The following is a 16,709-nucleotide window of genomic DNA, read 5'->3' on the forward strand; positions in this document are numbered from 1 at the left end:
TAAGAATTCCTGGTGAATTTAGGAGAGAGCTGTTAATTCAATCCTTTACTTGCTTCTTTCTAAACCTGATTAAAACTGACCTCTGTTCTTACGTACAGCCACATCTTACAAAAGGCCAGATGAAAATATCTCTACTCATTCTTTACTCTTTCAAAGAATCATGTTAATTGTTTAAAATCATTTAGAGGGAGATATTTTGGCCACTGAGGTCCTTCTACATAAAAAGTCCTTGGGAAATCTTTTCTGAACTCCAGTCAGAGAACTAGTGCACAAGAATGCCAAACTGACTAGGATCTGAAACAGGTTTGCTGGCACCATACAGACTGCTGCATGATGTGGGCCAGCTATTGAGGTTCTCTGTACCTTGTAGTCGCTGTTTACAGGACAATGAGCTTTTACTGCATTGACAGTACTTCCATGGTTTGCACAAATCAGTGTCTTCTGCTTGTTTTCTGTGGGAAGACATGAGTGCCCTGGCAGAGCGAATCTGGATCTTAATTTGTAAGTGGACTGTGAACAGTGAACCTTCCCTGTAGGCTTCTCTGGCAGTGGTTAAAGCTGGTGCCTAAGAAAGACAGCAAAAATTGAACAAGTGCATATTGCTGCTTCCCAGGAACATGCTTGCAACCTCCAACAATTTACAGCTCAGAGGCTTTCTTCACTGAGGGTAATGTCTTTGGATTTGGTGAATAGGTTTGTCTTCTGTGAACAAGTACATTTGTCCTTTGAACCCATGAAACTGTTAGCATCCACCAAATTGTCTTCAGAATTTTGAAATGAGGTTCTGGAGGTCACCAAGGAAAAACACCTCTGTTTTTTTACTGGGGAGAACCACCTCCCTGATTGATAGAGTCACTTCTCAGATGCTATGCCTCTCATTTTTATACCGGAAAGGTGATGTGGCTGGGTAAACACCATAAAAGATAAGGTAATTTCCAAATTATTCCACTGAAGAAAAAAAAAAAAAAGCTAATTTTAGGCAGCTAAAGTGAGATTCCTCAGTTTGTTTTCCTTTACTGTCAGTGGAGGAAGACAGGAACTTCCAAATGGCAGTTCATGTCCTGGCTGGGTTGAAATGCACTCTGCAGGTGCTGCCACCACTACAGAAAATGCCATGGTGGATTTTGGTCAAGGAAGAGTTAAAACTGTTTTGCATTTCTTTTTGTATAGAGGTTTATTATTTCTTGAAAGATACAGTCCATATCAGGGATGTACTCCTCTCTTGCTCCAGGAGGAGTTAGATCTGATTTATTTTGGGAGAGCCAGTGCTGAATATCCTACTTTCTGTGTGGCCTGTGTGCCTTGTAATAATAAGCTTTCCTGTTATTACACTTCTTATCACAATTTAAGATTAATACTTTTATCCTAAATTTCACTGAAGCCAGCATGAATGAATAATAAATCCATTAAAGAATTTGGGAACTGGCCAAGAGTCACTGCATGTGTTTGTTAACAAAACTGAACCAAAGGTGAGGATTTCTTTTCTTTCCTTGCACTTCCTTGCTTTGATCAGGGAGAAGTTCCACATCTGCCAAGATTTTTCCTGACCTCAGGAACATCAGCAGCACTGTCCATGCTGCAGCAGGAGCACAAAGAATGCTGTTCTCTGACAGTTGCCCCAGATTCTTCTGTCGAACACAGATTGAAAAATGTGAGCTGGAAAACCACAAGGCCAGGTGAAAAAAAAAAAAAAAAAAAAAAAGTAGGTTAGGAATCATACATGCCAGATTGTGATCCAGACTGCATTCCCCTCAAGGGCATATCTTTCTAAATCCACAGCTTCCTTCACGGGGCAGGAACATGGCAGAGGAGAGCAGATGACCTTCTTCCCTTTGTACAGATGTGTGGGGAGAAAATGGAGGGAGGGAAAGAGGGTGCCTACACCAGCCCCACAGCTGTAAGAGGAGAAGGATCCTACATCAGAGGTGATGAACTGCAAAGATCTCTTTGGTGGAGCAAGGAGAGAAATCAGGAAGCAAAAGAGAGCCCTGGACGTTGCTCAGCTCCAACCTCAGCAAAAGGTTCATAGCCAAGCCATTGCTGAGCCTTGGGAAAAATGTTGGAAGTCTTATTAATGGTGCCTGGGCAGAGGAGAATTGTGGAAGGAGAGTAAGCATGGAAAAATGAAACAATTTGAAGAGGAAACTTTGAAATTTGTTTGCTTTCTAGGGCTTTGGCAAAACCCTAGATCTTTAAGCTACATGGTGGTTTGCAGGTGAGAAGAAATGTAGGTTACAGAGTTTTAAATCAGGTGATGCCATGTGCATCTAAGACCACCAGGATCAGTTTGGCAACAAACCAAACCCTCCCTTCAGGTCTCCGACCCAGCTGCCGTGAAAGGTGCTGGCATAGTTTTCTTAGGAAAGCAGAATCAGTGTGGCCAAAATCCTAAGCCTTTTCCTGCTACACACAGGAATGGAAAACCTACGTGCAGGATGAATGAACTCTGTGAAAGCAGGTAACAGTACTCAAATGGTTAATCCTATGACCTCTCTCCAATACGAAGCAAAAAAATTATGTAAGGAACAGTCCACTTTTTTTTTTTTTTTTTTTTTTTTTTTTTTTTTTTTTTTCCTCACAGGCTGCAGTTTTCAATCCATGCAAGTGGGTTGCAGAACAGACACCTTCGTCTTCAATACGAAGCTATCTTGTGCAGAGGTAACAAGTGTCAGGGACGGTCAGTTGGCCTGATTTAAAGATTTCTCACTGGTCTGAAAACCCTACCAAACTGTTATGTGTGCCTCTCCTGTTAGGCTTTCCTCTCTGAAACAAAGCTACAAGGTATGAAACCAAGGCTTACTGAAATCAGAGCCAAAGTTCCATGAATTTCACTCAAACTCAGGCTACACTGAGTCTCAGCTTGTGTATTTTCTTTCTGATGTTCTATAAGGCCAGGGCATTTTATTTTATTTCCAGGACTGATACATTGTCTGGCAGTTTCCAGCTGATGTAAGACAAGTTACAACAGTGACATAGCCCAAAGGAGTATTATGAAAAGTCTATTTTCCTGTAGCTTTCTCCTTGGAGGATTCTCAGGTGTCTGATATTGTGGCTGAGCTCACTCCAGCCTTTCTTTTTCAGTGGGATTTTAATCTTGTTCCGATTCATTTACTCACCCACCTTCCCTTCCTCAAAAGGAAACCTGTAAAAAATGAATATCTTTGAGGTCCACATTTTGACCAATTTTGTTGAAAATGGCTAACATTCAAACTTTATCAGAATTGACCATTAATGTAAATGCATAAGCTGTATTTCCTTAGATATTCTTAGATATATCTTCCTTAGGAATCTGGATGGCACCTGGGTGCCACTGACAGTGAAGAGGGCCTGTGGATTCAGCCAACAGAGTTTTCTACATCAAGTGAACTCATTAGATTCCCATTTATTCAGTGAGGTCAGTGTAGCCAAAAGAGTTGGGCGTGCAATTTGTTTAATCAAATATTGGCATCCATTTTAGGCTGAATCACACCCTCCGCTCTGTTGACTATATTGATTTAATCCACATTAAGTCAAGACAGCTAGTTCACATGCAGACATCTACAACAAAGATGTTCAGATAAGATGGATTCCCCCTTCAGCAAATTTACCTTTTTGATGTAGCAAAAGACCAGCCCCTCTGTCACATTATTTGTACACTATCAGACTCCTGTATGCCTTAATACTGAAAAGCACCCCCACTGTGATAAGAGCCATATGAAATAGGAAGAATTCACATTTTTCAAATCCATTCTCTCTATGGGTAGTGTCTTAGCTGCACTTCGAAATCATTGATTTGCTGGCTTTGAGCTGTTTTGTTTGTTGAGCCCAGAGGATAAGCCTTTTTTTTTTTTTTTTTTTTTACAGCACATTTCTCTCTTATATGGCTAATGCTAGTTTATTCTCCTTCAAAACTTACATAATGCTTTTACAGAAGAATGCATCTGTGATATGCTTTTCAGGTTGTTTTTTGAAAAATATGAATAAACCAGAAAAAAGGGGAAGATTGTCAGTATCTTTTGCAGCTTATCTGTATTCCAACTCTACTCACGGGAAAATGCAGAGTCAATTAAAACCAACCAAGTGTAATAAATATGTTTTTTGATTCTGTCAGCATGGCTAAAGATGAAAGCTAATGGCAAATCCATAATACAGTCACAGAGATCAAATGATCTATCAATCTATAAGCTTACATTCATGACAGATAAATGCTCTTATTATCTTTACAGCATGCCCAAGTTTGTCCAGCACGAACTTGGTAGTTAACTTGGTACCCTGTAGCTAGGATTCTTGTATGTACAATGTTTACTTTTTACAATAGATTTGCAGATGCTAACAGTTTCATTTCGTCAATCTGTCAGCTGCTCCCTGCACTGATCACTGCTCAGCTCCATCCTTTATCAGCTCTCAGACTTTTCCCACTCCTTGTTCCCAGTCATAATCCTCTCAGGCTCCTCTTTCAAGTCTTTCTGCTCCTCATGTCTGCAGCCTTTTTCTCTCAATCTATTCATCCACTCTAAGACACTTCGGGTGCCCTTATCATTTCAGTGGCATTTTTTTTTTGGTGTTTCTTCTTTTCTTTTCTTTTCTTTTCTTTTCTTTTCTTTTCTTTTCTTTTCTTTTCTTTTCTTTTCTTTTCTTTTCTTTTCTTTTCTTTTCTTTTCTTTCCTTTCCTTTCCTTTCCTTTCCTTTCCTTTCCTTTCCTTTCCTTTCCTTTCCTTTCCTTTCCTTTCCTTTCCTTTCCTTTCCTTTCCTTTCCTTTCCTTTCCTTTCCTTTCCTTTCCTTTCCTTTCCTTTCCTTTCCTTTCCTTTCCTTTTTTTTTTTCCTTTTTTTTCCTTTTTTTTTTTTTTTTTCCTTTTTTTTTGCTTTTTTTTTACTTTTATTTTATTATAACTGATTTCATTGATAACAGAGACAACACCCTTCTGGTTGTCAGCCCCAACATGGCTGAGGACACCAATTGCACCAAAATCCTGGCTTTGCCTCTGTGCTCTTGTCATTCTCTGAATGGATAAAGGGGTCCCAAGCAGACACTGTGAAGCAATGCAAGCTCCTTCTCTGTTGTGTGAGATTATTCTAGATGGCACTAGAAGAGCTGAGAGGCTCAAATACATTGAATGAGGACAGATTCTTTAAAGTCTTTAGCTATTGGGCTCTTAAGAGGGTTTTCCTGAGCACGTGTAAGCAGTGATTATTTTGAAGGGCTGGTAACAGACCAGCTTCGGGATATTCTCAGAGGTTTAGTAAAAGTCTTGACCAAATGCCTCTTGTCCTCACTTTCGGTGCCCTGTTTTATAGCATAAGCAACAGCATTTGCTTTTGGAATAAAAGCTTGCTACACACTTATAAAATGACAAAACAGTGCTCTTACGTAAAACCTGTCTGAAAACCTCACCCTCACCCTGTAAACCTCACCCTCAGTCCACTCTCAGCTCACCTTAAACTGAACCTCACAAAGACCACATCCAACCTTTCCATTCAACTCATGCTCTTCAGAGAATCACGTGATGGAAATGTTTGACAAATTTAGGAACAGGCACCACTGAAAGGGTCTCTTAGGTTGGGATAAAACTCATAATTTTTTCAAGCTGAATTTAAGAATTTGTTTCTGTTGCTCATTCAGCATTCATTAGAGTCAATATGAGACCTTTGACTGACTCTGGTTCACTGAGTCAGGAGCATTATAGGCTTGAAATATGCATTCTCTTGTACACACATCCTGTTTTAAGCTAGGAGCATAATCATCATGCTCACTGGAATCTGGTGAAACATTCCAATTATGTTATTGTAGTTATTTTTTTATGGATCTGGCCCATTGTTAACATTAAAATCATTTTGTTCTCTTGTTCCAGATATTCAGCATAATTCATTCATTCTGAATGAATAACAAAATTTTGTACTTTAACTGAATCTTAGAATCTTGTTTAAAACCAGTTAATATCTTAAATTAAACATGAGACATTAAACATGTAATGTGGGAAGACATAGGAATGAAATACAGATCCATAATTTTTCAAGTGGAAAAATTAAATTCTTTCCTCCTTCCCTCTCTTATTTGATGGATCTAGTGCAAAGTCTATTGAATTAGAATAGGTATAGTAAGAAAGCCTTTCTCTGAAGAGTAAGTCAGAGATTTTGAAAATGTATGTGTAGGTGTTGTAGAACTAGATCTTGTCTTCAGGAATATGGACACAACTGCTTTTACTGTCTGGGACAACAGTTTACCTGACATACATACAAGTGAAAAAATAATTTTTGACAGATGCATGTTGATGCCCCCTGCAGCAAGTGTGGGTGGGTCCTCATTGTAAACATCTTCAATAAGGAGAAAAATAGATCTGCAAAATGAGTACATGTACCATGTTTAAATGACTGTTAGAGCTCCATATCAGTACACCAACTGATTATTTCCATTTTTGGCAGAAGGTGCAAATTTTCTTCATTAATACATAAAGGTCAACAGGAGTAGTTTCCAAATTCATCCCTGCTTGTCTGTTGCATCTCAGGAGCCACAGAGAAGGAATTAAAAACTCATCAGCTGGTCAGCATGGAGGCTGGGAGCTTTGATGCTTTCAGCTGTTAAGCCTGCTGTTTCACATAACCCATTTTCAACTCCTAGATCTGTTGCTCAAATCAATGTGTTGATGTTTGGTTGCAAGCAACACTGTTTCAGACAGGGTAAGCAATTTATAAAATTTCCATCAGGCTAAGAGTAGCAATGAGCATATATAAGTATGTATGCATGTGGGCTTTCTGGCTGCTTTCAACAGTCAGGAAACAATTACAGTAGAGCATTAGCTGTGCTTCAGTGCATGTTGAGAGTTTAAAGCAATGGCATGATTTTCACTCAGGAACTGCTAGTTTCCCAGGTGGCTCAGCAAGACAACATGGAAGGAAACCTGCCACACACCTCATTTTCCTTTCATTACTTCTGTTTTAAACACCTAACATTTCCATTCAGAAATATTGTTTTAACGAGCTTTAGACAGTTCTCTCCGCTCCACTACCTGAACTAATAAGCAATAATATTTTTTATTTCTTTACTACTTAAAAATCACCTTATAGCTGAGGATAAGTACCGTCCCTTATGTTTTAACAGTGAGAAGCTGAGGAGAAAAAGCATGGCTGTGAATCAATGGCAGAGGAAGCAAAGAAAAAGGCACTTCTTTCCCAGTGCCAGGATCTAATACTCAGGAAACACTGGCATTAAAGAACAATGAAGAGACCAAGGAGCTAGGGACAGAAAGGTGTTGTTACCTTCAGTACAGCCACGTCCATCTGCAATGCAGGAGTGTAGGAAGAAGTGGTTCCTGCCAATATGGTTGGGGAAAGTAGACACTATTTTGGGTACCAAGATTCTTTTTGAGGTCTTCATTATCTCATGTTTCATTTTATTCCCAGAAACAGTGATTTATCTCCCATCGCTCTTTACAAATGTTTCACTTAATCACATCACCTTGGCCACTTCACCAATGCTTCATAAAGCTGTTTTTTCCAGAAAGATGCTGAATTCCACTGGGGTAGTGCCCATAGCAGAACCAAGAGGAGAGAGCTCTACAGTGTTAGATCAGAAGAAAAGTGCCCAGAATATCCATTTTCCTTTTGTAAGAGAGAGAACATCCTGGCATTTTCTATGAAGGTACCCTTCAGTATTTTCTGACTTTAAGGTAATCCCTACTTTAAAGACTGACTTCCACAAATCTCTTAGGAAAGTTCATGTTCACCCCATATTTTCTGCAGTCTACTCATTAAAATCCATGAGAATCTTTCTATAGGCTTTGGGCTTTGGCTCACAATGTGACATAAACATTCCTCCTCCTTTCTCTGGAAGAGGTCCAGTCTAGTAAGTAAAACAGCACTCGGAAACTTGGTTCCAGGCTCAACTCTGTCTTTGGCTCACCTCTCTGTGCCTATATAAAACAGGGATAATATTACTTTTTGACTATGTGGGTGTGTCCTAAGAGTTAATGCTTGTAATGTGCTATATACTATATATAGTATATAGGATATTATAATATTATATTACATGTATATACCAGTGAATGGTAGTCTAGGCAGTGAGTATACAACCTAGCCATCTTCCCAGGGCTCCCTCTCCTTTCTGGGCACAAGCAGGTTCCTTCACAGGATTTTCAGAGCTCCTGGATTTGGCTTCTGTTCCAAAGTGCTTTCTGGACAGTCTTTCTAATGGCTGTGAGGGAGCTTAGGGTGGCTAAGCTGAAATATGAGGGTGTCAATAACCTCTGTTGAGTTGAGTTTAAATTACCCTGGGATAGAGCCACTGGCATAGACAGACAGCATGTAGTCAGTGGTGCTTGGCAGGCTGACACTGCTTTCTATAAACAGCCTTCATCTTGCAGCTGTAAGCAGAGGGTTGCTGGAAAGTCCTCCCCAGAGCCCTGAAAAAAGCCAAACTAGAGCTCAAGGTGCAGTTCCCAATATGCAGGGGCTATCAGGGCACAGAGGAAACCCTCTCTCCAAACAACTCTATCTGTGACCCCAAATCATGATAAGCATCAACTAAAGCCTCAGCACACACCATTCTGGCAAGCACCAGTTATTATTGCTATTCACTGTTCACATATTTCACTTTTATGTAATAATTGCCTTACAACTATGTTCACATTACCTTCCCTTGCTCCAGCATTTACACGCACTCAAAGGACAGACTATAAATATGGATAATACTTCTGCAAATGTAAATGTTTTTGTTTGTTTTTTGATGTTCACTTGCTTGACTGGAGTGTTCCACTTGAGCCTCATACCCTAGCTAGTTCCAACAGATTGTGAAGTGGGATTCAAGCCTGGGTAAAGACAGTTTGCTTGCTTTACAACACCAAGACAAATGCTGGTCTGAAGAACCTTTGTGAGGTCAATCAGGTCTAAGAATTTAAAAGCTGAAAGATTTACAGTTCCATTTTGACAGCCCCCTCTGCTCTTCATGACTTTTCCCCCAGCAATAGGATTCATTTAAAGCTTTAAAATATGGGAAGCAGAAAAAGAGTCATTAATTTTACTTACACAACAGCATCCACACTTGTAAGGTTTTGACAGCTTCACTAAACCCAAAGGAATTCAGATAGCTGGAGCAAATGAATGCGTAGCGATACTCATATTGAAAGGAGGTAGTTTTAGGGCTGAACGCATATTTTCTTCCTGCAGGAAGCTGACAGTGATGAGAGTATGTGGGATGATTTACTACCGCATTCACGTGATGCTATTTAATTATTTTTTTTTCCTCCTGTTCAGCATATTCTCTTTCTGTTTCTGAAATCAATAGAACTGCAGCAAGTCAACAGATTATTTCAATATTTCTTAGGATGTTCTGCCCTTATCAACATGCTTAGTACCTATTGTTTTTGATAAGGAAAATAGAGTCCTTAAGTGTTGTGTTTGCTGCCTAGGAAGTTCAGATGATGACTGTGTCTGTGGGGATAAGAAATCCAACTGCAGAAAGATAAACTTGTATGTATGGAACAAAACACTTTTGGAAACAAATACAGTGGGATTTTTTTTTACTATTATTATTTTTATCACTGCCATGATTTTGCTTGGAAAATATAAAACTTGCAGTGAATTCATAGGAATGTGCTTACTTGTTCAGAAGGGAAGACAGATGAAGGCAGGCAAACTGCAGAATAAAACATGAATTAAGTGATAGCCACTTGCTGATCATTGTTCTGCTGTCTGTCCATTATCTGTCTGGGTGTAGGTAGTAAATGCCACATGAATTTAAATAAAACCCATTACTCACACTCACTTACAGACGGGATGATAGGAGTTGCTTGACAGATCTTACGCAGGAAACTTGGATGTAATTGTGCCCGTTGCTGTGCTGATTCTCCTCCAGCAAAATCCTCTACCTGTGCAGGAATATTTTAAGACCTCACTAAATTTGAAATGGTGACAGAGCATTAGGGGTTTTTGCTTATTTGTTTTTTCTCTCATTATTGCTTCTCTAAAATAACAGATGGTGAAATCTCTCCTGAGTAAGCCAAATGCCAGCATTTCTCTTACAGGATGTCATGCAAAGGCACTAACAGCTCAGCTCCTACTAGCTCTATAAATTGATGGGCCTGCTCCAGTGCCTTTTAGAGTTCCTGGGTGTCATTAAAGCACTTTGGATCAGCTCCTTGAGACATCTGAATGAGGCAGCCAATCTGTTTTAAATACTTCCTTATTATTCCCATAGTTTCATGTGGACATGCTGGTAAACAAGCTAATAATCTCTGCTTTAACAACACTTTATTTTTATAATACCGAGCCCCCCTTACACACAAGTGTAAGGTCAGGTCACTTTGCAGGTAGGTTTAAATTTTTTTTTTTTTTTTTGCCTTTCCTTCTTGAATGAGGAGCTTCCTATTTCTGAGATGGCCATTGCTATGGGTGAACACCTGTATGGTTACAGCTGACAGAGGGTAGATGGGTGAAAATGATCTTGATTGTATTTATATTTCCTTGGTCATCTTGCTGTGCTGTACTGAAGGAACATGGATAGTCTGATGGCTGCCAAGGGAAATTTAGAGCTATTTCATGCTCCTAGAGCAGTCCTAATTCACTCTCTTCTCTCATCATTGTTAACTTATGAGCTGATGATCAGGAAATCTCAGCTGAATTCATGGTTCTGTACCAAGTGTGACTGTAGGGACATTTCTTCATCCCTCTAAGTCCCATATTCCCCACTGGTGATGTGAGACTAGTTGGAATGCTTTCATCCCACTGATGGGCTGTGAGACTCAGCTGGGCTATATTTATAAAGGCAAAGAAAAGACCATAAACTCAGATGTTGTTCTATTCATATCTACCTTGTATTTCTTGTTAAATTTCTATCTTGCTTTCAAGCATATATATCTATTTATGATCACCTGTTTTACTAGATTGCTTTTGTGATTTATTATTCAAGAGGTCTTAGAACATACATTGATTGAACACAACCACAAAATGAATGAATCGAGGAGTATACACATATCTCAAAACTGTAAAAATTAGAAACATTTGGCACCTGGGATTTGTATGCTCATGTGAGATGCTAGCTGCTAACAGTGGCTAGTGGTTTGGGAAGAGAAGACTCTTTTTGCATTTTGATGTGTTGATTAACACTTTCTGCTAGCTTGTTCTGCTCTGATTTGAGAATTCTGAGTATGAAAGAGGATAAACACATTTGAGAAGCACCTGTAATATCAATCCTAGGTCACTAGCACCTGGTTCACAGTGCTCAACATGTCACTGCACATACACACAGCAAAAATCATGACCCTCAGAAAAGAGACCAGACTGGCTCTGTACAGGTACATGTACACTCTGTACATGCCTGCAGCTGAATATGTACCAAACTGGAGACCAATTTTGTCTTTCTTTAAAGAAAAGACTCCTCAGCCATTCCCTGATTCCACAGATAAAATACCTGAATCTAAGAGAAATACTGTGGTTTAAGCACAATGTTGATGTTTAAGTTGGAGTCCTAACCTGGCAAAACACTCACTGCACTAGGCTTTATACAAACATCCAGAGAACAAATCCTTCCCTCATCATCTGTTTTGGATAAGAGTCAATAGCTGGCGACAAACACTTAGTGACACAGTAGCAACAGGGACCGGATATCTGCAAACCTGATATGACCCTGGTTATATACAGATGTTTGTGGGTTTGGTCTTTCATTACTCTAGGCCACTTTATATTTCAGAGGGATAAGCCCTGAATTTATCCATGTTGGCACTCTCCTTGAGACACGAGACAGCAGAGGTATAGAGGAAATAATGGCATTCATATGAAATGTCTTGAAGGAGAGTAAATTTCTTTTGACTGCTGCCTGTGGAGTTTTCATATTTATTGGGAAGGAAATAATGCTCAACAATTGTCATTGCCTCCCAGAGAAGCAATGCATCTGTTTGAAGGTGAATATTGTGTCTAAGCTCACTGTCTCTCAGACAACATGGCCTATGACAGCTGAAGTCATTTGGGATGTTCCAGTTAAAGGAATCCGGGACCAAATTCCCAGGGGCTATGTGCAATTTCTGTACATAAAACTGTCTTTGAGTATAAAGGGGAATTTTCAAAAGCATTCAAAATCTCTTTTACCTTCTTTTATGGAATTAATTCTGCATTCCCTTGAACAACCAAATAGATCTTTTCTGCATCTTATCTAGTTTGGCTGCAAATATATTAGCAAATAGGATGGGCCAGGGACCACTCTCTGGCCAGGATGCCACCTGGCACAGCTGTGCTCTGCCTTTAAAGCCAAAATCTCCAGAACTGGATGGTCACATCCCAGCAGCCTGTTGTGAACGCTGCTGGGGCTGAGCCAGTCTCTAGCCCCTTTCCAGGAGTTGTCTTGGGTAAGTTTTCTTGGCAAAAAAAATCAAGGGCCAGGTAGCAATTAAATGATATGGATGATCACATTCAGGTGGATGCTCTGTCACTCTTTGCTTAAGAGCTATAGTTGCAACCTTAGAGCTCCTCTGACATGAATACAGATGATCAGAACTGTGTGCTGTCGGTCCTTCAGATGAGGACCTGTGTGCTAGCATCAATAACCATGTCTAGTCTCATAAATTAAATTTATCTGGGGACGTTCTGAGGCAATGAGATCAGTAGGCTTACAATAGTGCATCCACACACAGCTAGCCTCTTTCAGCCACTAAAACAGGGTGCCCACATTGAAAAATACTTGTGGTGAATGGTCTCCACCATTTGCCAAGTCCCAACCCAAGTCTAGGAATTATTTAGGACAGTGCATATGCCAAGAGAACTCAGTGATTGTTATCAGAACCATGTCACGAACCATTCCAATTTTTTTGTATGGGCAGCTTATATCATCTAGGTCTTTTCACTGCCACTGTTTAGATTATTAGTAACACACAAAGACAGTCCTCTGCTGGAGAAATCTTGCCTGATGTATCCTAGTACTGAATTTGCTTTGCTGATAGCTGCATCAAGATTGTTCTTGGGCATCCTCTCCTGGATGAAAACACTGCCATGCATCTCTTCCTAAGAGGTTTTCAGTGTTAATCTTCCAGGTGCTAGCAAAATATTATTAATGCTTTCCACAATCCAAAAGCTTCTTAGCTGAAAACAACAGAGGAGACTGGGTGCATGAAGCAATGGAATCAATGAATGCGAACTCTTGGGTATAGACAGAGAGGGTATTTTCTGTAGATGCAAAGGGATGCTGGTGCCATTGCACAAGATATCATTTTAAGCTTGTGCATAATCTGTGTATAAATATGAAAAAAAAAATCTCATAGGAACAGGTGCAGAAAAAGACAAGAATAATAATCAGAAGACTGGTGAACCTGGTTTAGGGGAGGAGAGTAATGTGGCTTCGCTTATTTAGATGAGTAAAAGAAAAGCTGAAGTTTTTGATAGCTCTCTCTCTACACCTCAGGGAGCTGAGTACTCAGGAGGGAGAACAGACTTTAAAGGCATTTCTGGTACAAGAATGTGTGAGTACAATCTGGGTCTGAATAAACAGAGATTAGAAATTATGAAGAAGATTCTAAACTGTAAAGGAATAAAGTTTTGGAAAAGCCTTCTAACAGCAGGAATAATAGCCCCCCAAAATAGAGAAAAGTCAAAATTGAAGAGGGAACTAAGGGCCTGATGGCTCTTGACAGAACAAACTGAACTCAGTGACCAACGAGGTTCTGCCAAGTCCTATATCTGATGATCTGAAAACCATCTAAGGAGACCATGTCCTGTTGATCTGCAGACAGAGGAGGTGGAAACCGAGTCTCAGTCTCTTCAGGGCTAAATGTGGGATGATGTCCTTGAGTAACAGCATTTTCATAGCAAAAGAGAGCAGGAGTAGCTCCTACAGAAATACACAAAGCTGTGGATGAATGGACTGGAAGAGTTATTTGTCCTAATCTGTGTTTGCAGTATCTTCCATCCTGGGTATGCTACAAACATGAAAAAAATAGGAAGATATCTAGATACTAACTTTAAAATCAGCATATATTAAATTTAAGAGCTTTTATATCCAAATGGCTGCTCCATGCCCTAAATTCTCTGAGCTGTGCTTAATTCTTTTAGCGCATGTAAAAACCACCCACCCACTACTTCAGAGCCATTTTTCTTTATCTAAATGAAATTTCTTTAGTTCCATTCATCTTTACATCTCATTCAACAGGTCGCTCTGCAGCAGTGAAGGGAAGCATGTTTCAATGTGCTAATCCAGCTCAGAGATGGATTAATTGACTCACAGGCCCCTCTGATCACTAGCCAGATGTCTCTCCCCAGCTGGCAAGCCTTACTAATTTTCTTGTTGTTGTTGTAATTCTGGGTTTCCAGCCAGTGGGGGCCCTTCTCCACTCAATCAAGGGCAACATGCCCTCTGCCGACATTTTGTATTCTTTGGCCTGCTTTCCCCTGGGCAAAGGCATTCAGCTATAAACCTCCTCTCCTGGCTCTTTTTCATCTGGATGGTGGCCCCTGGGCCACCATGGGATGGTGCTGTGCATGCTCAAGGTGGGTGGTGGAGGGTTGTGGTGCCTGGACCACGATTTTCAAGAAATTTCAGGTCTGCACATTGAATTTTGTGGAGAAAAAAAAAAAAAAAAAAAAAAAAAGAAAAGAAAAAGACTCACAGGAGGTAGAAGCATTTTCTTCACCAGGCAGTGTGTTATGAAATGACACTCAAACACTCAAGAGTGCTTAGGAGTACTGAGAAAGACTCGATCTGTTAGGAAAGTAAATTGTGAAGCAATATAACATAAGGGATGGTTCAAAGATAGGATGTGTGAGGACTCCACGCTCCACTGCTGATTCTGTCACTGGTCCTGATGACTTGAGCAAAGCACTTCAATTGTCTGGCACTTCTACTTCCTCACGTCTAACAGAGATTTAATGATAACATTCTTTTAAAGATATCTGCTAATGAGCAAGACACTTCTTGAATTAAGTACCACTTGTGCCACTGAACATAGAGCCACATAAGATCAGTGTGATGGCTTCTGCAGTGACTTGCAGTGATTTGGCTAAAACCCTGTTGATGCCGACTGTAAGGTGTCAGTTTTGGCCACACTGTAAAACATTGCTTGTTGTTTCCCAGTGTTTTGGAACATTACTGTGATTACATTGAGTAGAAATTTAATCTAGAAGGATTCATCTGGATGGTGCAACCTTTATTTACCTCTACAGTGACTTTCTCACAGATGGCATGGAGGGTAAGTGGCCACTGAGGGAGCACAGCTTAGAGTACTGGTAGCCATGGGAATACATGGAGAGTTGTGTTGTTTAACGTTGTGACCCTGGAGTCCTCCTATATATGTTATTGAATCAACCTTATGATTTCTGAATTATAAAGGTGTCACCCTATATTTTATTTTATTTTATTTTATTTTATTTTGTTTTGTTTTGTTTTGTTTTGTTTTATTTTATTTTGTTTCATTTTATTGTTTTCTCACTAATGGGGATAGTTTATCCAAACTATAAAAAGGATGTTAAGGTCCTTGAAAACATTCAGAGGAGGGCAACAAAGCTGGTAAAGAGCAGGAAGGCACATGCTGTGAGAAGAGGCTGAGGGCTCTTGGGTTTCTGGTCTGGAGAAGAAAAGACCAAGAGGTGATCTCTCTGCTTTCTGCAACTTCCTGAGGAGGGGAAGCAGAGAGGGGGGTGCTGGCCAATTTCCCTGGTAACTGATGACAGAACACACAGGAACAGCACAAAGCTGTGCCAGGGAGGTCCTAAACATTAGGAAAAAATTCTTTAATGTGAGGGTGGTCAAACTTTGGAACAGGTTTGCTAGTGAGGTGTTTATTGCCTCATCCCTGTCACGTTCAAAAGGCACTTGGACAATGCCCTCAGTGATACGCTTTAATTTCTGGTTAGTCCTGAAGAGATCAGGCAGATGGACTAGATAATATTTGTAGGTCCCTTCCAAATGAACTATTCTATTCTATATATGAAACCGGAAAATAAATAATAATAATAAAATGAATAATAATAATAAAAATAAACTGAATAATAGGAACCTTTCCTTTCCATTCCTTTCCTCCACAACCTATAATGATCTGACATAAAAAGTTCCCCAGAATACAAAAAGACAAAAACACTTCTTGACTGCACTTTTTTTTTCCCATTAGAAAAGAAGCTGCAAAATATTCTTTCATGACAAGATCAAGAAGAACGCAGCTTGAAGAGAGAGAAGTAAGAAGTTCATCTAAGGTGTGAAAGCAGAGTTCAGCTGTGTTTGTTATGGGCCAGATTCTTCCTACTCCATGTAAAACTGGGGAGGAGGTCATTTGTTTAGCATTGGAGCAATTGCTTACAGTTTGCAGGGATGTAAATAAGAAGTGTCTCATTCTTGTAATTTAATGTCTTTGGTCTGTTTTAGCTTAGTTATGTGCCTGGTATAAATCTCACCGCTAATTTCTTTTCACATTAAGCATAGCCCCGAGGAACTTGTTTTACAGGGAACTTAAGGCTTCGACCTTTGATCACCGCAACCTGACTTCTCACAACCCTGAAAACAAGTGTCTGAAAAAATGAAATGTGAACCACGTGCACCATCAATATCAATTACTGCGTTGTTATGTGGTAAATTTCCCCCACAGGGGGTGAGCAATTCACTTGACGCGCTTGGCAAAGGGCTTGATTCTCCTCCCTGCCGGCAGCGAGGCGGTGCTGGCATCTCTCTGTATATTTCAGTGGAGTAAGGGAGTGCAGCGTCAGACCCAAAGCCTCTGTGAGCACAGGGAAAAGCAGTCTCTGTCAGGAGAAGCTCTCTGCAGCC

At 40.0% G+C, this 16,709-nt stretch overlaps 1 protein-coding gene across 4 annotated transcripts in view; it reads right to left on the reverse strand.

Moving 5' to 3' along the window:
- Positions 1–16,709, reverse strand: part of GRM3 (glutamate metabotropic receptor 3) — a 288,383-nt gene that overhangs the window by 57,725 nt on the left and 213,949 nt on the right. For 2 of the 4 annotated variants that reach the window (XM_032187002.1, XM_032187010.1), the window contains one exon: positions 9,732–9,840. The exons of 1 other annotated variant lie outside the window; for it this stretch is intronic. The gene's annotated coding sequence lies outside the window, so the exon portion shown is untranslated. The remainder of the gene's footprint in view (positions 1–9,731; positions 9,841–16,709) is intronic. One more of the 4 variants, XM_032187026.1, reaches the window with a different exon arrangement.

The sequence above is a fragment of the Aythya fuligula genome, chromosome 1, assembly GCF_009819795.1.
Source record: "Aythya fuligula isolate bAytFul2 chromosome 1, bAytFul2.pri, whole genome shotgun sequence".
Lineage (NCBI taxonomy): Eukaryota > Metazoa > Chordata > Aves > Anseriformes > Anatidae > Aythya > Aythya fuligula.